Here is a 26,675-nt window from a genome sequence, read left to right on the forward strand (position 1 = left end):
TAATCTGTTACTCTGAGGTCTTAAAACAAGAGGTGCTACATTCATCCCAGCATCAGGCCTTCCCATAAGGTATAGAGTAAGTGAACCCACCTGACGCTAAATCTTCCGGTGCCTAGCTCCAGCAAGCGCTTGGGGCAGAACTAATAACTATAAAGCGTCCATCTGTCATCTTATCAGGCCGTCCTCTGCTTCGTTTGCATAGTTATCTTCCAAGAGCTGATGTTATATGTCTACTGCAGGCTGATCTATTCTCCTACCTGCCACATCATTCAGAGAGGATGGATGAACCTCAGGCTCATTACCTGTCATTACACCATGTACATGTCACCGGGGGCCGGAGTATCAATTCTTCCTGAGTCTCCCCGGTGGTCGGTCCTCTGACTTGGAGGCCAGCGAGCTGTAGAGTGTGTTCACTCCTCAGGCCCTGGGGGGCTCCACGCCATCCCTTACTGCTCTCCTGGTGGGCCTGCTCCTCAGGGGTAATGAGGCCTTCTGAGTTCCCAGCTGCTTCCGAAGAGACCTGCAGGAAGAGGCTCAAATTTTAACTGTTCTAGAACTTTCCAGATACTGTTTTTTTGTTTGTTTGTTTGCTTATTATTATTAGGTCTTGTAATTCCAGGTGACCATGCAGATTGTAGGGTCTTCACTGCCAGGATCTCACCCACCAGCCCTATACCCAGGCCTCAGAGTGCATGTGTGCAGATGCACACATACACACACACACACACACACACACACACACACACATCTTTGTTCTTATCTTCTTACCTCTGCATGTTTCATTTCATCTTCCTGAAAGGCCCACCTTCAGTCACCCATCCTACTCTCCATTCAAAGTTCAGCTCATACCCACAACAGACCCTCACTGTCCCAGGAGAGAGGGAGGACCCAGGAGCCCTCCCTCCACCAAAGAGACTCACATAGAACACGGCCATGTCTACCAGGAACCTTCCTCAACTCTTGGAGCCCCCAAGCAGCAGCACACTGGAAGTCCTGCCCCAGGTGGCTCCAGGGAGGCCACTCACCTGTGACCGATAACACACCTCCTTTCACAGCCCTTCACTCAAAGCAAGAGACAAAAGTGAAGATGTAAAGATTTATTCAGTGGACTTGCTGAGGACTTAAGCGCAGGAGGCAGCCTCTCAGCTCTGAGGGACTGCTCTGAAGAGGCAAGGGAGGAGCCAGAATATAAAGGAGTTTTTGCAAAAAAACAGGTAGTCAGAACATCAAAAGATCACTGTTAATTAAAGAAAACCAGACATCTCAAGCTCACTGGGTGAGGGACACAGACACCACGGGCTCCACTGCGTGATCACATATCATAGCTAAGACTCAGCTCACAGTCTGAAGTGGCGAGGGCGGTGAGTGATAAGGGGCTCCAGCTAGAAGCAGCCATGCCCCAGCATTTAGACCTGCCAGTCTCCAGACACTGGGTGCACGATGGCCATAGCCCTGCATCTCCGACCAGCTGTGGCCTCCAGCTCCTGGGGGCACTGCCCAGACAGCTGTGACTCTGAGCTCCACCCCAACCTTGGGCTCCCCTGGGCCTCAGTGGACCCAGTGCTGAGAAGGGCCTGTGGCAGGTGGAGAGCGTCCGCAGGGCATCCAGCACCACAGGTAAGGGGAAGCACCATGGATGGGGATGAGCACAAAGGAAGGCAGGGACATGGAGTCCCACGGATGCTGTAAGCAGAACGATGACAATGTCTTACACGCATGTCATGATTCGTACCCTTCAAGCTACTTTTACATCCATTGGGCCCATTTGATTTGACAGGAGCGATGTAAAGGGGTGTGTGTGTTTTTTTAAGCTTATTTTAAAGATAAGGCAATGGAAGCACAGAAAGGTTGAGAATCTCACTAAAGATCACACAGTAAGGTAGCGAAAGAGTCAAGTCTGGAATTCCTGACTCTAAATTATCTGTTCTTTCCAGCAAACTCCCTGGTCCTGGGGTAATTTCCTATCACATCAGGGCGACAGTGGGTCAAGAGGACTGGGGAGGGGGAGGGGAACAGAGGCATGCCTGGCCTGCTGTGGGGGGATGGGGAGAAGAGGAGAACTAGAGAGCGGTGCCGCCTAGCTTCTCCCCTGCTAGGAGGGTCTGGGCGAAGACAGCGGAGAACAGAGTGATAAATAGGGAAGACAGGAATGCAGAGGCTCTGGGGAGCAGCTCGGGCAAGGAGGAAGCTGCTGTGATAAACAGCCACCGCCTGGGGGTGGGGGAGGGGCGGGGTACCGACCTTGCGCCTCCAGGGTGACCTGGCTTTACTGCCATGACCTCCCAGGCATTTCTGGGCAAGGCAGCCCTGGGGGTTAGAAGTCCCTTTGAAAGAACAAAGCAGTTACTAGTAATACCTTCCAAAAGCATATATACAAGTCGGCGCCCTGTTGTATATGGGATATGTCTCTAAATAATGAAAATGAAAAAACAAAAAATGATGTTCCAGCCATGCTCCACCCATATGAAGAAAGATCTCAGCTGCTCCTGGACGATGGGGTTCTCTGCTTGATTCCAGCGCTGCGCTGCTTCTATTGACATGGAGGAAGTCCCAACCCAGGAAATTCCTACCTGGCAATAGAAGGCAGGCCCAGCCCCTTCCAGGACAAGCAGCGCAGACCAAAGGCCAGGAAACCCAGGATAGGTGGCAAATGCAAGGAATTGGACAGAACAATGACCCAAACACCCATGGCGGCCACGAGCTCAGTGCAGACCCACGCGCCCACCTCCATCTGCAGTGGACCAGGCCTCAAAACATCAGGCTACGAGAAGAACAGAAAGTCATCCTCTGGTGTTAGGGCTCCGTGTCCCAGGCAACCGGGGGGCGGGGCAAGGAGGGGGAGGGGCTCTTCCTACCCACTAGGAGGTGAGCCCTACTGTGCCCACCAGATGCCGTGGGGAAGGGAGGAGAAGGCGCACCCTTTAGAAGCCGATCTCCTCGCTGCTGTAGCTCCAGAAGCAAACGGCTGGAGCACACCAATTTTTGCTGCAGGTGGGAGTGCCCTCCTGCAAGGTGGGGCTGGAACATATTCACAGCAGATGGTGCTGTCGCCCTCACGCCGGGATTCTCACTCCCAATTATCTGTACTGTCAGCAAAACAATTAACCCTCTAAGAAAAATTGCACCGTCCACTCCCAACCATATGAACAGGCGATTTTTCCCAAGGACGAGGGACACTTAGGGCGGCGGCAGAGGGAAAGTAGGGCAGACTTGTGTTCGATTCCGAATCTCACTCACCCTGGGCCATCCTCTGACCTCCGTGGTCTGATGCAGGCATCGCACAGCAGCCCCTCCCGCCTCTGAGTCTGGGTTTCCTTTCCCATAAAAAGAGGGGGTGAGCCCAACCCTTAAGGTCCCCTTCAGTCCCACAGTGCTACCATTCTACAAGCATGATGCTTTTTCTTTGAATTTTAAGTTCCTCTGGAGCAGAGACTGAGTTTCCACTTGTTCCTCCATTCATTTGCTCCCTTGCTTATCCGTTCATTCATTCATTCATTCATTCAGTTACTGCAGAGATACAAAGGAAGTATCTGTTCAGCCTTCTTGACCACTGCTTGGAGTTTTCCTCCCCTGAGATGTGGGGAGAGGGGAGGAGGATGGAGCAGAGCGAGGTGGGGACGCCAGGGGCTTCAGCTCTTGGCACTGGCTTGGCATCAGCTGTAGGAAGGAATCCTGTTGCTGCAAGAAGGCAGCCTCCTCTCCGAGAGAGCCGAGCTGAATGTGTAAGCAAGCCGCCTTGATCCCCAGGGCACGTCTGCAGAGGGGCGGAGATGTGTGATGTAAGGGGATCGAAAAGCGCCCCCATCAGCAGCTGTGGGGCTGGAGACAGCACAGGGCCTGTGCTTCGCAGTGTTCATTAAATACCTGATGCCCGAGTGAATGCACCTGAATGCCCCTCCTTAAAAGAACTATTTTAAAAGAAAAGAGAGCTTTTACAGGGCTCTGGCATGATGTCTGTTACCCAGGGGGCTACTATTTAAGGCTGGGCTCGGTTGGTCTGTTTCATCCGTTGTCATGTGCTTTCATGGGAAAGAAAGCAGGGGAGGGCCAGCAAGAATTGTAGAAAGTCCGCCGTCAGGGCCCAGAGAGCCTTCAGGGATGGCATCACCCAGGGCCACGTTCTGCAGGTGCCGTCTGGAGAGGCTGAGAGGCTGGCAGCTCACAGACAGGGAGAGAGAAGCAAGACTCTGCCATGGGTGCCCCATCATCCAGGCCTCACTCTGGGCCCAATCCATACCGCCTCCCAGGATGGCCACTCAGTGGACTGGGGAACTCACAAGGCAGAAAGGAAAGTCCAGAAGGGGGCACTTCTGGCCTGGTCTCCTCTCTCCCACCCCCGTGGGGCTGCAGCCCCCCTGCTCAGGCAGGGCCAGTGTCCTAGGCACCTGGGGAAGGACTGGGGCAGAGAGGGGGACAAGGAGTGAGACCCCTCCTCCACCACCATTTTGCCCAATTCAAGCCTTATGACATCTCTCTTCCGTCTCCCCATCACCCATCCGGCTACCAGCACTTGCCCTCACCCAGTGCCCAGGAGCACAGGCTCAGATGCCAGCTTCTCAGCATAAAAGGACTGTGTTTATATTCAAAGCGGGCCACTGCCCACTCAGAATCTACCCACTCGAAGGCAGCACATGTGACTGTACCCCCTGCCCAGAGCCCAAGCGGGACAGAGGCCAACCTCTGGCTGGAGACATTTCTAAATATGAGCCTGGCACAAAGAGTCAGGTTCCCAGGCCTCCTCTGCTCTGGGAGACCCAGCCAGGATTGTCTAGGCTGCCGGGAAGGAGAGGGCTGGGGGCAGGCAGGATCAGGAGGCAGCCAGCTGAGACAGCCATCAGCCTGGGAAACATCACCTGAACCTCTCCCTGGCCCTCCTGCCTCGTTAGGGGAAGAGAACGGATTACCCTGCACCCAGAACGTCTAATCAATTGCCCGAAACCCTTGGCAGTGGAGACAGGAAAGTCACTGCTTGCTCAAACGCACATGGATTAAAAATATACAAACTGAGTATTCTTTCTCCCCCTCTCTTCAACCCCCTGAAGCCTGGGATTCTTGTTAAAAATAGCCTTGCTGTGGCATGGATCCTACAAAACCCAATGGTTGGCAGAAAAATTAAGAAGTCATTGGAGGCGGCACTAAGCGGTCACCCCTGGGGAGCGGGCTGGGGAGGGCTGGGAGGGGCTGCCGTCAAGTGTCTGCAGACACACTCTACACTGCTTGGGGTTTTAATAAGCAGATATTATTTTTATTAGTTTACTTTTTAATGGGGGGGTGATTCAATCTATTGCATCCTACAGCCTAAGTTTAAGGCTGAACTTGCACTGACCTAGCAACCCGACAGCCCGGTGCTGGCTGGCCCGGTGGTGCACAAACCCTTTGGCACCCAGGGCACGCGGTACAAACACAGCCCAGAGTCATGAAAGGAGCACTGAATCCAGAATCAGAGTCTCGGATCTATAACTCACTGGCTGTGTGACCTCAGACAAGTCACTTGAGCTCTCTGGGCTTCAGTTTCCTTAACTGTGAAATGAAGCAGTTGGATTAAATGCTAAACCAAGTCATAGCATTTCATAATTTTAAGGATTGAGGGAAACATCTAAAACTGACTCTGTGTTTGACTCCATCACAAATGAGCAAGGGGATGGATCCCTGGGCAGAGGTGGGGTTTTCAAATCAGGAGGCCGGGGAGGGTGGGAGTAAAGAAGCTGTTCTGAGAGTAGAACCCAATTCCACGCCTTGAGGATGAAGTGTGACAGGTGGGAAGAGCGTCACTTCAGGACCCAAAACGTCCTGGGTTCAAATCCTGACTTCAAGCTGTCAGTAACTGTATGAACTCAGGAACTGCTTGTCACTGGCGCAAATCGACCTCCTCATCTGAAACGCGGGGTAGGAAATACCCACATCCAAAGGTTGCTATGATTATGACACACTAGGAAGTGAAAACGTCCCCAGCTCATTGTTGGAGCTGAACATCCTTTTACTCTTTCTTCCCTCCTGTCATTTACCCGCCACTGTACTGTAAGGTTGTTAAGAGTGTGGGCTCTGGACCTGGGCTGGCATCCCAGCTCCACCACCTACTGGCTCGTGACCTTGGCCAAGCAGCTTAATTTCTCTGCGCTGCAGCTTCTTCACCTATAAAGTGGGAGTGGGCCGGGGCTGGTTGTTGTGCTGCCTCCACCCAGGCTCCTGCCCCCGCTTGCCAACTGAGCCCTTGGTTTCAATCTTGCGTCTTCCAGAGATTTGGCTTTTAGAACTTCCTTCACAGGCCTCCTCCCTCCCCCTAGCCTCACTAAGGCTCCCGGCCCACAGATGCCCACCGGCTGTGGCTGTCCGGCAGGCCCTTCTCCACTCACTCCCCGCCTTCTCTCCAGTTGCTCTGCTCTCTGCAGGTTGTGCACTTGGCCAGGGTTCTGTCCTGGGGCACAGGGAATGTATATTTCAGACCAGTGCTTCTCAAGCCTTAATGTGCTTAGGAATCACCTGGGGAATCTTGTCAACCTACAGGTGCAGATTCAGACTCATTAGGTCCCAGATGGGGTCTAAGATTCTGCATATCCAACAAGCTCCCAGGGGATGTCCATGCCACTGGTCAGGGACCATCCTTTGATTAGCAAGGCTGTAAGAGTGGAGGAAATCCTAGTGTGTGTGTGTATGTGTGTGTAGGGGAATGGGGACAGGGACAATGCAGGCTAGTTATCCCAATCAGGGAAGGAGCAGAATTTTGACAGAGACGCCATGATGGAGACTAAATATAGATTTAAGAGACACTAGAGAGGAAAAATAGGAAAGGGTTTTATGAAATGATGCGGCATTACCTAACCAATAAAAATAATGTTTATTGAGACAATGCAGCAACCCACAAAGATGCTTATGACATATTAACTTTCAAAACAGACTACCAGTTTTACACACACTGTGTCTTCAACTCTGCCAAATGCACATGTAAGAAAACTGAGAGTAGGACACCAGCTCAGGCCCATCAAGGCTGTGTTATATTATAACCACGTGTATTTTCATTTCTTGATTATTTTCTCGATGTTCTGCATGAAGTTTTATCATTTTTGTAATTTAAAATCTACCTTCCCCATACGCTCAGATGCCCACTTCCCAAAATCGTCAGTTATTCTGTGTTACTGAGGTTCAATGTATTTTGAGCACAAACTGCCATTGCTGGGAGGGCTGGAAAATGGTGCATTAAACCTTCTCAGTCAAACACAAAAATAAAGCAACCCAGATTCTGGTCTTCCTCTAAGCCAAGGGTCCAGCGCTTTGGAAGGCTGGCACTATCACCTCTCACTATAGAAACAAGGAGACCCCGGTAACCCCGAGCTTACAGTTATTAAGTGTAAAAATAGGAAGTGCGTAGATAGATGTGCAGTAAGACGCTTCCACGGGTTTGCACTGGACAGGCTGGGTTCGGAGTCCTCAGCCTCTCTTTCAGGAAACAGAAGGCAAAAATCAGACTCCACGAATTGTTTCCCACAGTGCCTGGCATTTTCTTCTTCGCTTCCCATTTCAGGGCTGTAAGCTGCCTTTCGAACTGGTTCCTGACGTGACTGGAGGCATGTCCCAGCCCTCCCAGCCCTCCCAGCGCTCCATCCCCAGGCCGCCCCGTGTACTTCTGTCCAGCTCTCCTGGCTTACCAGCCACCCCCTACCCATTCACCCAGACCCTTGCCCCATTCTGCGCAATGTCTCTTTAATTTGTTCTTGGGCAGGTGTATCAGGCACCCCCATCCTAGGCCTTGGCTCTGAGCTCTGGGAGGTTGGAGGTGGTCCCAGCCTCAGTCTGGCTGCTCCTGCCAGAGACCCAGGACCTGAACCCAGGCCTGATTCCCAGCTCCTGTATCCATTTTGCATTATAGTGAACCAAGTTTGAGGCCCAGTTCTGCCACTATCTGGCTGTGGGACCTTGGGCAAACCACTTCTCATCTCTGAACCTCGATTACATCATCTGTAAACATTTTTAAGTAGGTTTATAGAATCACACAGCCGCTTTCAGTCCTAACACTCCATCATGCCAACAAGAACAACCTCTTACCGTTTATCTAGCAATTCAGATGAGGTATTTCACATACGAGGATTTTCTAGACAGCTAAACATTGTCCCTTCAAGCAGCAAGATGTGTTTCATTTTAGCCTGACTGAAAGAAGTTTTTTTTTTATGTCTATTTTTATTCCATTGTAGGAAAGCTTATTGTGAGTTTAATAAACAGTTTTTTAAAATACTCCATAGCTACTTGAAAATGTTGTATGTTGTTTGTTTCAGGAATATAACTTTTTTTTTAATAGAGGGACTGGGGATTGAACCCAGGACCTCGTGCATGCTGAGCACGCGCTCTGCCCCTGAGCTACACCCTCCACTGTCTTTTTTTTTTTTTAATGTTTATATGCTTCTCCTCCTTTTGTGGGAAAGAATATGAAACCTAACACTTATTTGTGTACATCTCCCCCCAGCTTTGTTCCACAAAGCATTTGCAGTGGCCGAGATGCTGAACATAATGTAGCCTTGTCTTCACGGCCCTCTGGCGTCTCTGTAAGATGCTCTGCTGTGTCAGGTGATCTGTCCCTGCTGCTCGGGTCTTCTATCTTCTTCCGTCTGCCCTTCCCAAGGTAAGTGTCCCAGAGGTCACGCTACCTGTTTGGGTATGCCAGCCTAAAGAGGCTTCCCCACTTCTAATGTGCACCTTGGACTCCCCCTGGGCTGGGCGACCGTAGGGCTCTGAGCAAAGGCCAGTGGAGGTAGGCTGAGGAGCCATGGCTCCAGCCATTCTTACTGATCAAAGGCACTTGTGCCCTGCTCTGAGGTCCATGTTCTGGATAAGAGAGGGAACAGCAGGCTGGTCCCTGGATATGTAAAGTGTCTGTGTCTTGACCCCTCATCTGAACTAGCACTTATTTCTGCTTCGCTGGCTGGTTTCCCCAGAGGGGGTGTTTAGAGACCATTAGAGTTGCTGTCATGTTCGCACAGGCCAGACCAGAAGGCAAGCTCAGGTTTAGAATTGAGCTCCAGCTCTATACATCCCTGATGTCACTCCTTTCTCCAAACTGATCCCCAATTTTCGCTATGCCCTAGCCTTGCTTCTTCCCATAAGAGACGCTACAGTTTCCCAAATTAGGCTTTCTTTTCTATTCTTTCCCTCAGGAAGCCACCCAGAGGCACTCGGCCAGATGCAGGCTCATCCCTAGATCAGAAACATCTGGCAGAGCAATCCAAGCAATTCCCCCCTCTTCCCAGGAGGGCAGCACGAAGCCTCTATGCCCTCTGCCTCTGCCCCTCCACCCCAGGTTGGAGCAGCTCCACAAACAAGCTCCTACTGTACCCTGAGCACACCCAGTTTCCCACCCAAGCCAGGCGTTTCCGCATTTATCACCAACCGACCACGCCCCCTGGAACATGTGAATTTCCTGCCGGCGCATGACAGAGCCCACCCAGCACACCGCTCATGCTCCGACACCAGCAGAGAGCCTGCAGGTTGCGGTCAGGAAAGGGAATTTCACAGTTTTCAAGCTTGGAGGTGAGCAGTTCTGAAAAGGAGCCTTTATGGGTGGCCAGGCTGCAGGAGGGGGAAGCTTCCAGAAAAAAAAAACACAGTAAAGCCACTTTGAGACCAAGGTGGGAGATGGTTTGCAAAATGCTCTGGTCAGCAAGAAAAAGGGCAGGGAGTGGGGACAGAGGAGGCCCAGAGGCAGATGTGGGAGGCTGCTAGGAAGGAAGGTGAGGTGATGGATAACCGGGTGGAGATGGAGTTGAAGAGGCCAGGAGGGCACGTTAGTGCCGTGGCGCATCTACCAGCCCTGCTTGACAAACAAGCCGGACCCAGGATGCCACCCTCCAAGCGGCATCCCTGCTGGGTCTGGCCTAGGTAGGCAGCAGCAAAGCAGCAAAGAAATGAGCCAAGACAGTAAAACAACATGAACCTTGCCAAATAATAACCACCCAAGAGCCGTGCGTTTCCCATGGACAAGTCAAGTCAGTCCTCACAGCGATGCTGCCACTGCACTGGTACCTATACCTGCTTTGGCGTCTGATTTTCCCAGGGCAGGTTTTACCCTGCGATTGTGACAGGGACCAGACCAGAAGACAAGCTCAGGTTCAGAATCAGCCCCAACTCTGTGCATCGCTGTGTCATCCCACGTCTGGGTCCAGCTCCCGCTTTTACAGGTGACTAAATCGGGGCTTGGAAAGAGTAAGAACCAAGGAGTCTGCATTCAAATCTCAGCTGCCTGATTCCCAAACAAGCCGCCTGGGCCACCACACTTCCCGTCCAACCCACGCTGCCTCGCTGGGGCAAGGACAGTGGCCCCGGTGGCTTTGTCCAAGGGGACGTTGTAGCCTCCTCCTGAAAACACTGCATTTCATGCATTTCTAGCATGAAAACACTGCCCTAAGTCTCCTGCAGAGGCTGAGGTGGTGCGGGCAGGACTGCTCCCTCAGGGAGGGCCGGTCTCCAAGAGTTACAGCGTGTCACCTGGCTGTGCGCATTGCCACCTCTGCTCAAACACATACATACGTTGGCCAGGAGAGGAAGCTTTGAGAGCTGGATCTGAGGACACAGGGAGCTGCGGGTGAGGAGGGGAGGGGAGGGAGCAGAAGGAAGCAGGGAGAGGGCAGCTGGGTCTGGGGGCACTTGCCACGCAGCCCTGGGTGTGGTGGCTGGCAGGCCCTGCGAAGCACCTATTAGCTGTTTGGTGGCTTCTTCAAATTGAAGATTAACAGCCTTCTGGCAATACATGATGGGGAGGGAGGACTAAAGGAGAAATCATTTTTATCTTCATTTCCTATATAAAATGGGCATGAACAAAGGAAACAGCAGAAGAGGACAATGATACATTTTTTCTTTATAACTCGGTTCAAAGACCAAGTTTCCAATTTGTTGCTTCTTTTTTTTTTCATTTTTTAAAAATTGAAGCATAGTCGAGTTACAATGTTGTGTTAATTTCTGGTGAACAGCATAGTGATTCATTTATACACACATATATATTCCTTTTTGTTTCATGCATCCTTCCTAATGCCCATCTGGCACCACCCGACGCACACGATAGTATCTGCATATGTGCTTCCTCTAACAGGTTTGTAGTGAGGCCCTATTCGGTCCTGTCAAGATGATGGGTGCTACAGAAAATGCAGGGAGGGCACTCTGGGCTGGACCACTTCCAGGCTGTGTGATGGCTGCGACAGACACACGAGGGTAAGAGTGGTCTCGTGAGGGAAGGCAGGACACACACCTCCCAAAGCAGAAACCCAGAGTCACCCAGTCTGGAGTGATGCTGAAACCAACCATGCGTATGCTGAGTGCTGCAAGAGGAAAGCCTAGAACGGAGCCAAGTCTCAAGAGCAGGGGGGTTCTCCCGCCCTGGAGGTATTCGAGGCAGGATGACTAGCTGCGAGCAGGGGGAGGAGGGAAAGTCCAGTCCATTGGGGCCCCAAATGGCAAAGCACCTAGAACTGCCCTGCCCAGCAGGCCATCGGGGCAGGGGGCACACAGTGTATTCATCCTGGGGGCCAGTTTTAAAGGAGGGGACATTGCAACACTGGCCGCAAGGTACCCCCAGGGCAGCGACCATGTCTTTTTCATTTTGTGGCCCTTGCACATAGCACAGTGCCTGCCGTCCTGGCCACTCCAACAGTCCTCCAGAAAGTGAGCTGGGTTCCACAGCGTTTAGTCTGCACCACACAGCACAGCACTGAAAGTTGGTGTCTGCTTCCTCTGTGCATGGGCTATGAGTCCACTCTAACTAGACTGCAAACTTCTTTCAAAAACTGTCTTATTTACTGTTCTCAGTAGTACATTAGTTTTCTCTGAACACTGTAACAAATGATCACAAACTCAGTGGGGCTTAAACAACACAAATTTTCCATCTCAAAGTCTACAACTTTAATCACATCTGCAAAGACCCTGGTGCCATGTAAAGCAACATATTTAGAGGCTCTGGGGGTTGGAGCATGGGCATCTTTGGGGGGCCATTATTGCACCTACCACAAATAAAAATACCTTTACATTGTTCACAATTCAAATGACACACAAGGCTATAGAATGAAGAGTTTTCCTCCCATCCCTGTCTCTCACAACCTACTTCTCCCTGTTAATACTCCCCTGTGTTTCTATCCCATGAGACTTTATGCCTATATAAGTAAACAGCAATGTTTTATTTTTGTGCTTTTTCACATGAGAGATACCATAATATTGTTCTGCATCTTGCTTTTACTACAGTATCTTTGAGATCATCCCAGATCAGTATATAATAACATCATTGTTCTTTTTTATGGATGCATACTATTCCATGGTCAGGCTACACTATAATTGATTAATCCAGTCTCCTGCTGACGGAATTAGGTTATTTCTAATCTTTTGCTCTCACAAACAGCACTGCAACAACCAAGCTTGTACATATGCCCTTTCCTGTGTGTGCCTGGATCTATAGGATAATTTCAGAGCAGCGGAACTCCTGGGTCAAAGGATATGTGCATTAAAATTTCACAACAGCTGTTGTATTGCCCTCCACACAGCTGAACCAATTTACATGTAGTCATACACGGTCCACCTCCAGCCACGTATGGGAGTGAAATGTAAGCTCGTTTTGGCAGGGAAGCCATGGGTCACATTTTCTCTATGTACCCCATGGCGCTCACTCCAGGTACGGACTCAGGAAGCCCTTGGGGGTCATCGCTGCTCACAGTTCCTTGGACTGTTGGTGATGGGAGCAGGGACCGGAAAGGAGGATGAAGCCAGCAGCCAGCAAAGGAGGGGTACAAGTTCCTCAGATTTAAAGGCGTGGCTTTGTGCATCTCCACCAACTAAACTGCTCCTCCTGCACGGACATCCCTCTGGGTTGGGTGCCAAGGGGCTTCCCCAGTGCGGGAGCATCTTACTGCTGCTTAAGGAGGGACTCCCAGCAGGGATGTGCCCTAAGAGGAGATTACAAGCATTTGGGGGTTTCCAAAGTCCCAGCTGCACCCCGAAAGGTGCTGTTTTCCTGCTCTTTACCTAAATTCCTGGTGGAGAGGTTGCTTCAAATTGAATGGCCCGTTATGTGCTAAGTCAATTTTGATCTAAAAGATAAGTTAAACGGAGACTTTGATTGGAGTGACTGATTTAAGTTTTCACAGCAGCAACTGCAGGACCTGGAGAGCCCCAAACGTTCCCCTTCCTCCCGCCAACCCAGCCTGGCCCACCGCTGCAGCAGGGCCAGCTCAGGCTGGGCCACAGGACCCCAAATCCCATCCACTGGGAGATTCCTCGCTGGCAGAGCCCGGACGAGGCTGGAGAGGAGAGAGCAGGGGGCTGAGTCCCTGCAGGTGAGCCTGAGGGGCGCTGGCAGGACAGAGCCCAGAGGTGCCACGCCCTGCCCAGCCCCACTTCCTCTACTTGGCTTGCCGATTCAGCTCAAGGGTTCCCCCTGCTAGGAACCCCAGACCAGGATTTGGTAGGCAGCTCTACAACACGCCAGGAGATGAAAATACGCCTCAGAGGGTGTCACGCTAAGAGCTGAACTTCAGAGAAGAGTAGAAGTGACCAAAGTTAGGGACAAATGTGATGTGTGAGCAAGTGGGTAAAGTGATGTCGAAATGGAAGGTGAGCTAAAAAGCTGTGATCGCCGAGTCGGGAGGACAGAGTTTCAGGCTTACCTCACCCCCAGCTCTCAGCGGCAGCTTCAGACAAGCCATCAATCAGTCTTAGGCATCTGTACATGAATCCTACCATGAGCCCTGCCCACCTCACACAACTGTTGTACATTAAATAAGAGAAAAGAGAAGAAATTTCTCAGGAAACCTAAAAGCAATATAGAAACAGAAACTGTTATAACAATAATCCTTTGCTTTTGCTGTGTCTTGCAGACTGCGCAGAACTTCCTATCCAGTACCTCCTGGTCCTCAGAGCAACCCTGGGAGACAGGAAAGGACAGTCATACCCAACGTACAGATGTGAAAACTGAGTTGCAGACAGCTCAAGCCCAGAATCACACAGACAACAAGGGGCTGAGCTGACAGCGGTGTCCAGGTCTTCTAACCCCAAACGCTGTTCTGTTTCCCACAGATGCACCCAGTAGGGCCTAAAACCACAGCTCCTAGCTGTGCAGAAACCCTCCTCCTTTAATCGTTTCACTTCCCCCAGCTTTACTGACTGAGGAATGAGCTTCCCCAGGCTCTTTCTAACCAGCAGCGTTGGGGAGGTAGGCAGGCTACAGGCTGGGCTCAGCCTCTGACCCTCTACGGGGCTGTAAAAGAGTCCTTGTCCCCCAGTTTCCTGCAATTCCATGTATCTTTGATGGTAAAAGTACCTAACTCTCATCTAGGTGCCTCCAGGAAAATGCACTCGGGGCCTTTCTGGAAGGGCCAGGCTGTGGGCCTTTGTGACAACACAGGAAGCAGGGTGATGCTGGCTGCCCTGAGAGGGCACCTCCCAGGCTCTGGGCACTCCGTGAACGTCCTCTCAGTTATCTCATGATAACTTCAGGTCAACACTAGTATCGAGGAGCAGAATGGTTGCATGACCTGCTCACAGCCGTCACACAGCCTGGAAGTGGTCCAGCCCAGATTGCCCTGCCTGCATTTTCCATCACAGCATGGGTACGAGAGATGGAGAAGGAGGCACAGTGCGGAGACTCTTGTGTTTCTGCCTCCAAAAAAAAAGGCTTTATCTGCACTCCAAGACACCTCCTGGGCCTTCCAAATTTTCCTTCCTTCAGTGAATGACGTGGAACAAAAGACACTCAGTTGGTAGCAGAAATTAGACTCCAGTTGCTCAGATGCAGGCATTCTATTAAAGCACTGTCTGAGGGTGGGATTGCCTGGGAATACACCTGTGTAATTCACACCTGTGGGCAAAACTCCAACTTTCTACAAGGCGCATTTAAACAAAGAGGTGTGTTAGGCTGACATAATCAATCTCAACATGAACACAATTAATGACTTGGCTCATGACAGGTTCTTGTTGGAGCTTTATATGCACTGTACGCACTCTTTCCACTTACAGACCATCTTACACGGAGAACCTTGACTTTGGAACAGGCGAAGGAGGTAATTAATCATCGGGCAAAAGGACTCACCTGAGACTTCCACATCAGCTCATCATCCCCAAATACAATTGGTACAGTTTCTCTTCCCACTCTGTTTTTAGAACATAGGTATCTAATGGACTTGGGAACATGACTTGAGAAATACAGCTATTGCCTGCTTCCTGACTGCAAAACTAGCACCAATTCCAGCCCTTCTAGCCGGTTAAGCAGGAGAGAAGGCTGGCGTGTCAGGGTTGGGTTGGGTCTGAAATGTAGCAGTATACCGCCCTCAACGTTCCACAGAAAGGAGGGGAGAGGGGGAGATCAAAGAAATTGGACTGAACTATTGTGAGCCTGCCAAGCACACTGATGCCTTCCTGTGCTGTCGGCATCCAGGCCTCCTCCGGCCTCACAGCACCCAGAGAACATTCTTGTTGACCAGCCCCGGAGGGCTCTCCCTAAACCCGCTCTGTCTCCTGCTTCCTCTCTGACCATTGTACCTCTGCCTCCAGGTTTGTCAAAGTTTACTGGTCGTATGTCCCCTGCCATTGGTTCTTGGAGAAGAAGACTGCCATGTAAACCTCCTCTAAGGTGACCTAGCATAGCATGCTAATGTTAGTTACTTCCCTTCTTGAGCATTCCTGGTTCATAAAACGAGCCTCTGGGAGAGGGTAACATTTTGAACAAAGGATATAATCTCTAACAGTGAAATTTCAAGGACTGCGAAGAAGAAACAGGGTGGTGGGGGAGAGGAAATGACAGAGAAATCTCTGAGATTCAGCCTTGAAATCATGTCACACGGACCAGCCATGAGCTGCTACTGAAAATCTGTTTTTCAAAATTTAAGAGTCAATTTCCAGATGTCTGCTTTGGGGAGCCAAACTACTGTTGATTTGTTCCCAATTCACCTTGGAATAAAAGTCTGAGCTGCTTGCCTGAGCATTTGCTTTCTCTCCTTCTCTCCTTCCTGCTCCTACCGGGAATCGACTCGGACCATGGCATCTGCACTGTGCCCCAGGCCTACTCTGGGCTTCCCAACCTGGGTCCCTACACGCTGGCCCAGCACCAAGGATCCTCTCGTTTGCCAGAGCCGCTGCACTGCACAACTCAAGGGGCGCCACTCCCACCCTAGGTCATGTGTGTGCGGTGCACAACACAGTACTCCAGGTCTGCCCACCCTCGAGGCCCGTCTGCTGCAGGAGGCCTCTGCCCCCAGTGCACGCTCCCTCTCCCAGCCTCCTCAGTGCCCCTCGTCCTGGGGGTCACTGCAGTACTGTGACACACTACCTCGTATCCCCGTGCTCTGGGTGGGTGGAAATGGGGCCCCAGTTACAGTATAAATGCCGTTGGGGGAGTGACTGGGTCCTGAGTCTGCAGAAACTCTCCCAACCCCCAAGGCTAGCCGGTTAAGAACTGGGCATTGGCTTTCAAAGTGTGGTCCGGGGAGCAGCACTGCAGCCCCTGGCAACATGTTAGAAGGCAGGTTCTCTGCCCGCCCAACCACCCCCAATCAGACGCTCTGGGGGTCGGGCCCAGCATCCTTTTCAGCAAGCCCACCAGGCACTTCTGAGGCCCAGGAAGTTTCAGAACCACCGAGGTACAGGGCCCTCAGCGCAGCCTGCTGGGCTTGCTGAACTGGTCAGCAGCATTCTCCAGCTAGGAGGGGAGCTGGCCCAACTGGGGTTGCCCGTTTCATTCGTCTCTCGTGGGGACCCAGCTCCCCCATTTGTTCAGAAGAATCACAGAGTCAGCTCACTCAGAAAGCCTTCCCAGCAGCCTGAAGTGTTACCAAGTCAAGGCTGAACGCAAACAGCGCCGAGCAGTCCAGATGCCTCCGCTCTCCTCCAAAGGCGCCCTGCTCAACAGCGCTTCCCCTGGTCCTGCTAGCTGGGTGAGCAGATGATTCAGCAGCCTGTTAGAGTTCCACAATGTCCTCGTCTCCCTACCAAGTGACTTGCCCCAGCGGTAGGAAGTGCTTTTCCCATGCAGGGCTGGGCATCTCAAAGGCCCTCCTCCAACATCCCACCCACCACCCCTGCCCTGCAGCTTTCACAGCTTGCCGGGCTCAACGCCCAACCCTCAACATCCCAGCTCCTGGGCCGGAGCTTGGGTGGGGAGGGGAGGCCAGATGGGAAACAGAGGGCCAGGTTCCCGGCCCCACTCCAGACTCACAGACTCTGAATCTCTAGGAGGGGCCTGGGAGTTCCGATGGTGAACAAGCGTCCCTGGAAATTCTTTGTGTGTGTGTATCTCACAGGTACACTTGTTCATGCACACGGGCAGTGGCACACCTACAAGTCAAAACGACGTCCCACGTCCCCATCCAACACAGCCAGCCCGACATTTCATCCACGTAAAGCTGATTAATGGTGACGACGAGCAGGCGCAGGACTGAAGGCTTTCAAGCCTTGACTTCTTTTTAGCACTCCTGATTTTATAAACGATGAAGTCCATCAACCCCATCCCCACCCAAATCTGGTAACCTTGGGTATAGTAGGGCTTCGTGAGGATCCGGACCTCCTTAACAAGGCTTTGAAGCATCCCAGAGCAGGACCCGTGGTTCAGGCAGCCCCAACTCACTACCAACGACTCAGAAAGGTGCTGGAAACTCTTGTGTTGGGCAATCTAAACAGCGATCAACAAGCCCACACTCCTTATTTGACAGATGGGGAAACTGAGGCCCCAAAATAGTGACATGGCCTTGACCACTCACTCCAGACCACAGAGCACTCTCGCCACCCTTTCGACCCTCACAGCACCCATGGCCTGGATCCCACCCAGAGTTCCTCACACACACTACCCTGCACCATACTTCTAAACCCTGCCTTCCTCCACTGAACTGCAAGGGTCTAGAGGCCGGGCCTTAGTAGTGTGCTCAGAGCTGGGCTCAGAGCAGCTTCAGTAGCCATTTGAGGAATGAATGATCCCGCATCCCCCGACCCCTACCCAGGCAGCCTGCACTCCTCCTTAATATGTGCACTGAGATGAATCTATCAGATCACAAGACTGTCACCTAGAAACACTGGAAGATTTGCCCCAGGAGGGCTCAAGGATGCACACATTCTGGGGGGAAGCAAAGAGCCACCTGCAGAACAGGTACAGAACTGCCGGGAGAAGCCAGAGCAATGAGGGGTAGAGACTGGGAGAGGGGTAGGGGGCGGTCACAGGGACAAACTTCACCTTCTTGTGGATTCTGTTCAGAGTCAACACCTGGAGAATAACAGCTGGGAAATAGGACACAGAGCTCACACTTTCTCACCTCTGCCTCTCCAGAGTCCTGACGCTGTCACACAGAAAAGGTGACAATGAAACAGACAAAGAAGAGCTCCAAGGAGAAAACAAGCCTGCTCAGCCCGTGGGTCACAGGGTCCAGGGAATCCTCACGGGAGCCCCCGGACATGCAGGACACAGGATCGGCCTTCCTCAACAGCACAGAGGTGACCGCCTGCCAAGATCAGACTTTCTGGGGTCTCCCGACAGGTGTCACTGGTCCTGAAACATTGTCCCACCCACCCCTGCTCAGGCCCTCCCCACCTCCCCGCATCAGTCAGGGAGGCCAGCAGTACAGACAACCCTAACATCCCCATGGCCTAAGACAGCGCCTGTGTATTTCATGCTCACAGTACACGTGCACGGGTGCTCTGCCCTTTTCATTTTCATGTTTGCTGGAAGCAAGTGGCACACAGTTTACATTGTTGCCACACAGCACAGCTGTTCTAGGCACAGAACCAGTTCCTCCACCAGTCTGGCTAGGCCAGGTCATGCTGCAGTCACAAGCATCCACTGTAGACTGGCCTTGTTGCAGTCACTCAGGGTTCCAGGCTGATACAGGAGCCACCGTCTCCAACGTGGCCAACTGTCCTGCCGGCTCTGGAGGGCCTCGCACTGGTAATTAATGCTCCAAGCTGGAGGTCAAACCCAGCATCCACAATTCACTGGCTAGAACTCATCTTGTGACCCCGCCCCACGAGGAGTACCAGGACAATCCCGCCAAGGACCAGAAGACAGAGCTGCTGACCACACCACCCACAAATGCACGCCCACAGCCCCCCAGAGCTGATGCCTAACGTTCCTGCATCCCAGCTCCATCCCTTCCCCTCCCCTGTAGGAAGCCAAGCTTTTTCATCATATTTGTCATTTTCACTCTAGGATGAAGGAAAGCTTTCAGAGCAGGTTTAGAAAGAGGAAACCATGAAGATGATCAAAACTTGGTTTTCAAAGGCTTGGTTTTCAAGTGTCTAACCAGGGACAGACATTCTTACAGTACATAACATTACAATCTTCTAATATACAACAACATTCTAATACATAAAATGACACATTTTTAGGTAGAACAGGAAGTTAAAATGAAAGGTTTTGTAGTGATGGCAAGATGACGGGACACCAGATACCACTGTGAGGGTGAGACCGGCAGAAGTTACAAAGGAAAATTTCAAGAATGAATTTAACAACAGTTCAAGGATCTAAAAGGAGGGCAGAGGAGGCCTGCCCGGCAAGTAGGGCCCCGGGAAACCCACCCAACGCTAGAGGCGTCCGTTCCGCAAGGATGCGTTGTAACTTTAACAAGCCATCCTTTCCCTTTTTCCCAAAGAGAGAACGGTGAGAGAGATGTTGGAAAGGAAGCCATGGGTGGTCCAAAACAGGAGCAAGAAACCATCAGAGTTGGGGCAGGGGGAGGGACCACTGCCCTTCAGCAGGTGCTTACCCTTGTGGGACGTGGACGCAGGAAAAAAGAATCCAGAACAGCATTCAGAACATCGGAGTCCCTCCCTGGCTCAGAGCTCTGGCTACTTCCACAGGCCCAGTCACAGCATCCTAGGATGTGTGTGCATCCAGAATTATGCATGAACAGGGCCCTCATGGAGGAAGCCCCCTGCTGTCTGCAGAGATCAGAAGATGGCAGAGATCACGGACAAGTCAAGACCCTCACTAACTGTGAATCAGCACGCCTCGATCCCATGTGAGGATAACTACTTTCCCAAACATTGGAATAGAGGAACCATGGACATTCTTTGGGCATTCGGAAGTCACCGTGGCCTGTCAAGATGCTTCGAGTTGTCCTTTGCATATCAATCAACTCAATTTAATTCTACAAATTTGTTGAGGTTCAACTCTGAAGCTGGCTCTGCAAATCTGAGGGCAAGAGCTGGAAAGAGAGGGCGCCAGCCATGAACCCTTCTCTCAGTGAGCTCCCAGCTCTGGAGAAGCAATGCTGCGAGCATGATGCAGTGGGAGCGGAGCTCAGAAAGCAGCGTGACTGTGAGCTGCGGTGGCCCAGAGCAAGGCAAGGTGAGACTAAGCCCATTTGGGGACCAAGCAAAGGAATCAGGGGAGGCTCCTTGAGGGATTTGACAGTTGAGCTGGGATTTATAAGATGAACATTCTTCCAGCACGAGGCTGGGGTAGTGGTGGCCAGGGAAGGTTTTACGGGAATGTTACAAAACGTGGAAAATCACAGAGACATGCCACACCAGGAGAGATCTGCAGAATGAATGCAAATGTGAAAGGAAGAGTTGGAAGAGATGAGTCTGGAGATGCAGGCAGGGCTACAGCGCAAAGGGCTTTGTATCGAACTTGACCCTAGAGGCCAGAAGCAGCTGAGAAGGGAAGTCAGAACACCTTAGGAGGCTGGACCAGGTGAGAGGTGAGGGGTTGAACCAAAGGAGTGGGGTGCGCACTGAGGGGAGTCTACCGGTATAACAAATACTTACGAAGTGGAATCCCTAAAGCTAGGTGATCCGGCAAAGTTGAGGGGGAGGGGGAGGGGAGGGTGTGAGGGAGCCTGAGGAAGGAGAGCGTGCCTTGAAGGGAATGACCTACAGGGCACACACCGCAGAGACCTCAGGTAGACAAGGACAGAGCAGCTGGCAGCCAGGGCAGAGGAGTGAGGAGTGAGTGGCATGTCCCAGGAATCCCGTGAAAGGCAAAGGTGGAAGGAGGAGGGGGCCCAAGGGTCACAGGTGTGTATTATTTCTACTGCGAGGGAAGGAGTAGGTTTCTGTCCTGAGGGGAAGAAGCCAGTGGAGGGCAATGGAACCTGAAGACGGGAGCTGAGGAGGGAAAGGGCTGGTCAGTGGTGCCAGGAGTGGATGAGGTCCGGAATGCACACGGTGGGGTAAACCTGTGCCAGAGCCCAGGAATTTGGGACATCTGGTCTCCCCACGTCAGGCAGAACTCCCAAGGCACGATGTCCAGAGAGCCACAGTCGACAGAACACAGAGCAGAAGTGTTTTTATGCAATATTTTCATTTCCATAGAAGTCTTGATTTCTAAAAAAAAAATTTCATGAATGATCTTATTTTTTCCACACAATGATTCAGTAAGATAGGTGTGAATAGTCCCATGTGACAGAGGAGAAAACTGAGTTCAGAGAGGGTAGGTAACTTCCCCAGACTCACACAGTGAGTGAGTGATGGAGTCAGCCTTGATAACCAGGCTTCCAGGCTCCACGTTTGCTGCTGCCTGCCTGCCTGCTTCCCAGCTTCTCTGGGGTCTCGACTCTCAGATCTCAAAGGAGACTCATGCTGTACAGTCTTTTGCTAAATATAAAAATTAGCCTAGAATGTGGTGAAGCCACTATGGAGGACAGTATGGAGGTTCCTTAAAAAACTAAAAATAGACTTACCGTAAGATCCAGCAATCCTGGGCATATATCTGGAGAAAAATATAATTCAGAAAGACACATGCACCCCAATGCTCACAGCAGCACTATTTACAATAGCCAAGACATGGAAACAACCCAAATGTCTATTGACAGATGACTGGATAAAGAAGGCATGGTTTATATACACAATGGAATACTACTCAGCAAAAAAAAAGAATAAAATAATGCCATTTGCAGCAACATGGATGGGCCTGGAGGCTGTCAATCTAAGTGAAATAAGCCGGAAAGAGAGAAAAATGCCACATGATATCACTTATATGTGGAATCTAAAAAAAAAGGATACAAATGAACTTATCTACAAAACAGAAACAGATTTACCGACATAGAGAACAAATTTATGGTTACCAGGGGTTAAAGAGGATGGGAAGGGCTAAACTGGGAATTGGAAAATTGCACCTCTTGGGGAGGGATGGAAATGTTAGCTGTCTTGATTGTGGTGGTGGTTTCATGGGTGTATACATCTCTCAAAATTCATCAAGTTGTACATCTAAATATGCACAGTTTACTGTACAGGAACTAGACCACAATGAAGGTGTTTTTTTTTTAAAAATTAGCCTAGAATGAAGAAGAATATGAAAAGGAATGTATATCTATAACTGAATCACTATGCTGTACATCAGAAACTAACACAACATTATAAACCTATTGACTATTCATCAACAAAAAAAAATTTTTATTCTAAAAAAAATTTAATATACTCATTTAATTTTATTTGACCTTTCAAAACACATCCAGTATCAGTCCTAAAGCATATCATAGCATCTAAAAACATAACATGATTTTTAAAAATTTTTACTAGGTACATGAAATTCTGAAGGACTTCCCTCTCTCTTTTCTCCACTCATGCCCTGTGCCATGCCATGCTGAGGAAAGTGGGTCTCAACACAAGGGCACATTGGAATCTTTAGGAAGCCTTTAATGAAGTACCAAGCCCTGGTGCTCTGCCACAAGTAAGGCATGTTTGGGTATTTCTACCCATTGTACAGATGAGGTAACTGAGGCTCAAAGATGCAAAATGCCTGCCTGAGTTTGGTCATCTTTATGGAACAAAGACAACCCAATTAGAGGATGAGACTGTACTGATAGAGAGGAACCCCTGGGAGGGAAAGCTGATGCTGGTTCCTCCCCATTGCCAAGGCTTTCTCTCCTAGGGGCCCCTCTCATTTTCATATGGGGAATCCTTGCCAGTGAGCTCACCTCTCCCCATGGTCACAGGGTGCTTCTTGATGTGTACCCAACTCTCTCCAACATCCTACAACACATACGGTTCCATGTCCCCAAAGTGGAGCCTTGTCACCTGCATCACACTGTCCCCTTGCCACTGTCTATGCAAAATAAGAAGTGTTGGTAAGTTCTCAAGCAACTCCACTCGCCACCCCAAAACGGCTCTAAGAAAGATGCAGAGGGCCCCTGCCTCTTGCTCTAAACCAGTGTCCCTCTCTGGTCTCTCATGAGATAAGAAGCTCCACCAAACCGCATGTATTTACGCCTAGCACAGCAGCTGGAGAGTGCAGCGCCCACCCCGAGAACCTGCTATCTGGGTGGGAAGCTGTGACGCACAAACACAAAACAGGAAAACCAAGAGTTAAACTGGTTGAAACTGACCTGAAGTGTATTCCAGCTCTTGGACAAGTTACTGAATCTCTCTTGACCTCAGTCTACTCGTCAAAATAATGGGGACACTAATACGAATATTACCTTAGAGGGGCGTGTGGGATCAAGTAAATTAATCCATAAATGTGCTCAGAACGTGCCTGAAAGATATCGAGGCTCAGAAATTCTCATTGTCATTGCTGTTGTGGATTTTTTTGTGTGTGTTTACCTGATGCTCAGAGGGAAGGTCCATGTGGCCTAGAGGATGTGGGAGAGAATTTCTACTAGAGGCTGAGCTTAATTTTAAACATTAATACAATTGAGAAGGGAGGGTACCATTGAAGAGGAAGGAAAAAACAAGAATGCCCAGAGTTGGAATGTGGGTATTAATTTACTAACAGGGAGGCAAGCTGTGTGCAGCCCGACCTGGACCCCGACCCCCCTAGAATTCCTGCCGCTGCTGCCGGATGGACCACGTTATTAAAAAAAATACCCCACAGGAACCGAAACCAAACAACTCTAGGCAACAGGAGTTCAAGGAACCTTTGGCTCTATCTCCAAGGCAATTGAAAAGAGCTCAAAACAGATTAAAATATGAGATGAATTTTGAAGCCCAGGAATGAGAGAAAATGAATCCTGTGACCGAGGAGCCAATATGATTATTTCATTATTTGGTTAGAAAGTTAAAATGTGCAGGAAATGTCAGATGCTTTCTCGAGATGGAGGGAGGTTAGGGACAGTGTGGCCACTGGGGGCATATTCTTTTTAATATTTTAAAAAAAATAGCTTCACCTGGACTTGGTTGTCATCAGAATAACCCCCTTGGTAGGCAGCCTGCCCTCCTTCCAGGCTGTATGAGGTCTTTTTAAGACCTGCATTCTACCCCACAATTACTGCCTTTCCAGAGCACATCTGCCTTTTTAAAGGTAGTCCCCCCTGCAATAAAACTAAATAAATGCCATGGGCTCCCGGGTGAAGGTGCCCTCCCCTCCCTCCCCCTCAGGGCACCGATGATGGGTCAGCCCCGAACCAAAGCTGGTAGAAAGCCCAGCCACTAGCAGCTTCCCCCTACAGCCTCTCCCCATCTTTCTTGCCTAGATTCATTCTCCTCCCTGGGCAATTACCACTCCTAGGTCTGTTTACTGTCTAGGTCACCCTGTGTCCTGAAGTCCCCATCTCCGTATCCAACATTCCTTTGTTTGTTCAGTTATTCACTAAAATTCTTAGGTACCGACTTGCAGGCTGGGCTGGGTGCTGAGGATACAGTGATGGGCAAGGCCGAGTCCCTGCCTGCAGAGAGCCGACAGCCTATTAGAGAAGACAGCCACGCAGTGGGCAACAGAGGAGCAGGCTGGGGAAGCCGAGGAGAAGGGCTGGTTAATCCTGCCTGCAAGGGAGGGAGTCGGCCAAATCCCCAAAGGAGGCAGCATCTGGGCTGCCTTTGAGTTGGCTGTAATTCTGCCGAGAAGAGCAAAGGGAATTCCAGCTGGGGGCACAGAAGTTAGCAAAGGCCCATGGCCAGGAAATGCAACACTAACCCAAGGCACAGTGAAGAGACAAGTTTGACTGGTGTGAAGAGGCCACCGAAGAAGCAAGAGAGGAAGCTGATGAGGAAGACTGAGGTCTGACGGGTGCGGGCTGTTGCATTTTAATACTTGAAAAAAGTAATATATTAAATGGTTCGAATTCAAAAGGTACAGAAGGATATGCAGTGAAAAGTCATCTTTCCATCCATGCCCCCAGCTATTCTAGTCCCCATCTCAAAGGCAACCAACGTTGGCCATTTCTTAGGCATCCTTACAGAGAGATTTTATGCATAAACAAGAAAATATATACCTCTTTTGCCTTTCATGCATAAATAGTAGCATAGTATATATGTATCTTTGTACCTTTTTCCATTTAATTATAAATATTGTAAACCAGTAGTTATCAAAATGGAGCATGCATCATGATTACTGACTTCCTGGCTAAAACACAGATTGCCGGGTCTCACTCCAGTCTCTGATTCAGTCAGTCCAGGGTAGGGCCTGAGAACATACATTTCCAACAAGTTCCCAGGTGATACTGTTGGTCAAGGAATCACACTTTGAGAACCACTGGTGTAGATCATGCTCCATGAATTTATAAAGAGCTGCCTTATTCATCTTCATGGCAGCATAGTATTCCATTGTTTGGCTGTACATAATGCAGTTACCAGTCCCTCCCATTAGGTTGTTTCCAATCTTTTGCTACTTCAAACAAGTCTGCAGTGATTACATTTGTGCTTTCATGATTTCACTCCTGCAGGAGAAGAGATCTGGGATACAGTCTGGGTCAAAAGGTTTGTGCCCTGGCAATTTTGACAGGTAACTGCCCGACAGCTCTTAGATAGAGTCCTAAATGCTCATATAAGAAAATGTGAATTTTAACTAATGCAGACTTTTGAGCAGAAGACTGGTAAGGTCAGAGACGTGCTTTAGGAGATTTAATCTGGCTCCATGGTGAAGCGTGGACTAGAGTGGAGGACAGGTTCCAAGGGCATCCCACGAGCCCTGCCTCCTGGTGATCATACCTTTGAGTAATAATTCCCTTCCTCTGAGTGTGGAGGGGACCCGTGGCTGACTCCTAACCAGTATAACACGGCAAAGATGATGGGACGTCACGCGTGTGATCGTGCTACATTATAAAAGACCCCATCTTACTAATAGACAGGCACCACAGACACTCTTTCTCCCTTTCTGGCTTTGAAAAAGCAAATTTCCATGAAACCTACAGCCACAACAACCACACAAGAGCTGCCAACAACCACATGAAAAAGGACATGGATCCTCCCCAACTGAGCCACCAGATGAGAGCCCAGACCTGGAAGACACCTTGATTGCAGCTTCATGAGAGCCCTGAAGGCCAGGGCTTCACAGAGATGTGCCAGGACTTGTGGCCACAGAAATAATAAGTCTATGAGATAATAAATGTGTGTTGTTTTAAGCAAATAAGTTTGTGTTGACTTGTTTGGTAGTAAGAGATAACTAAAACATTTAGGAGGGTACTCAAAAAATAGGCCGTAACAGTGAAGGCCTGAAGTGAACAGGTGTCAAGGGCAGAAGAGGGGAAGAGGGATGAGGGATGAATGTAGGAGATATTTAAGAAGAGAGCGGGACCTGTGGATCCTGATAGAGGAGCAGACAGAGGGACCTCCTACCATCAGGGGTAAGATGGTTGGAAAATGTCCCTGAAACAGGCTCAGCCCATTTTCATGAGCCCAAAACACAGAGCAGTCCAAGATGGGGAGTATCAGACACTCTTGCTCTTTATCTCTCTCCAAAAGTGTTTCTTTCCTTGCGGATGGCTCTGAGATTACCTCAGCACAGCCTCCCCAGGCCACCAGCTGCCACCTGTAATTTGCTGACAAGGCAGATAAGCGCCTACATGGAGAAGACCCAC

General features: G+C 50.3%; 1 protein-coding gene and 1 pseudogene across 2 annotated transcripts in view; both read right to left on the reverse strand.

Annotated features, from left to right (window-relative positions):
• The window catches only part of ZBTB7C (zinc finger and BTB domain containing 7C), a 314,604-nt gene that overhangs the window by 251,294 nt on the left and 36,635 nt on the right, over positions 1-26,675 (reverse strand). For both annotated transcript variants that reach the window (XM_072952317.1, XM_072952318.1), the window contains exon 2: positions 303-520. The gene's annotated coding sequence lies outside the window, so the exon portion shown is untranslated. The remainder of the gene's footprint in view (positions 1-302; positions 521-26,675) is intronic.
• Positions 17,362-17,539, reverse strand: LOC140690537 (ATP synthase subunit ATP5MJ, mitochondrial pseudogene; annotated as a pseudogene).

This window comes from Vicugna pacos, chromosome 30, assembly GCF_048564905.1.
Source record: "Vicugna pacos chromosome 30, VicPac4, whole genome shotgun sequence".
NCBI lineage: Eukaryota > Metazoa > Chordata > Mammalia > Artiodactyla > Camelidae > Vicugna > Vicugna pacos.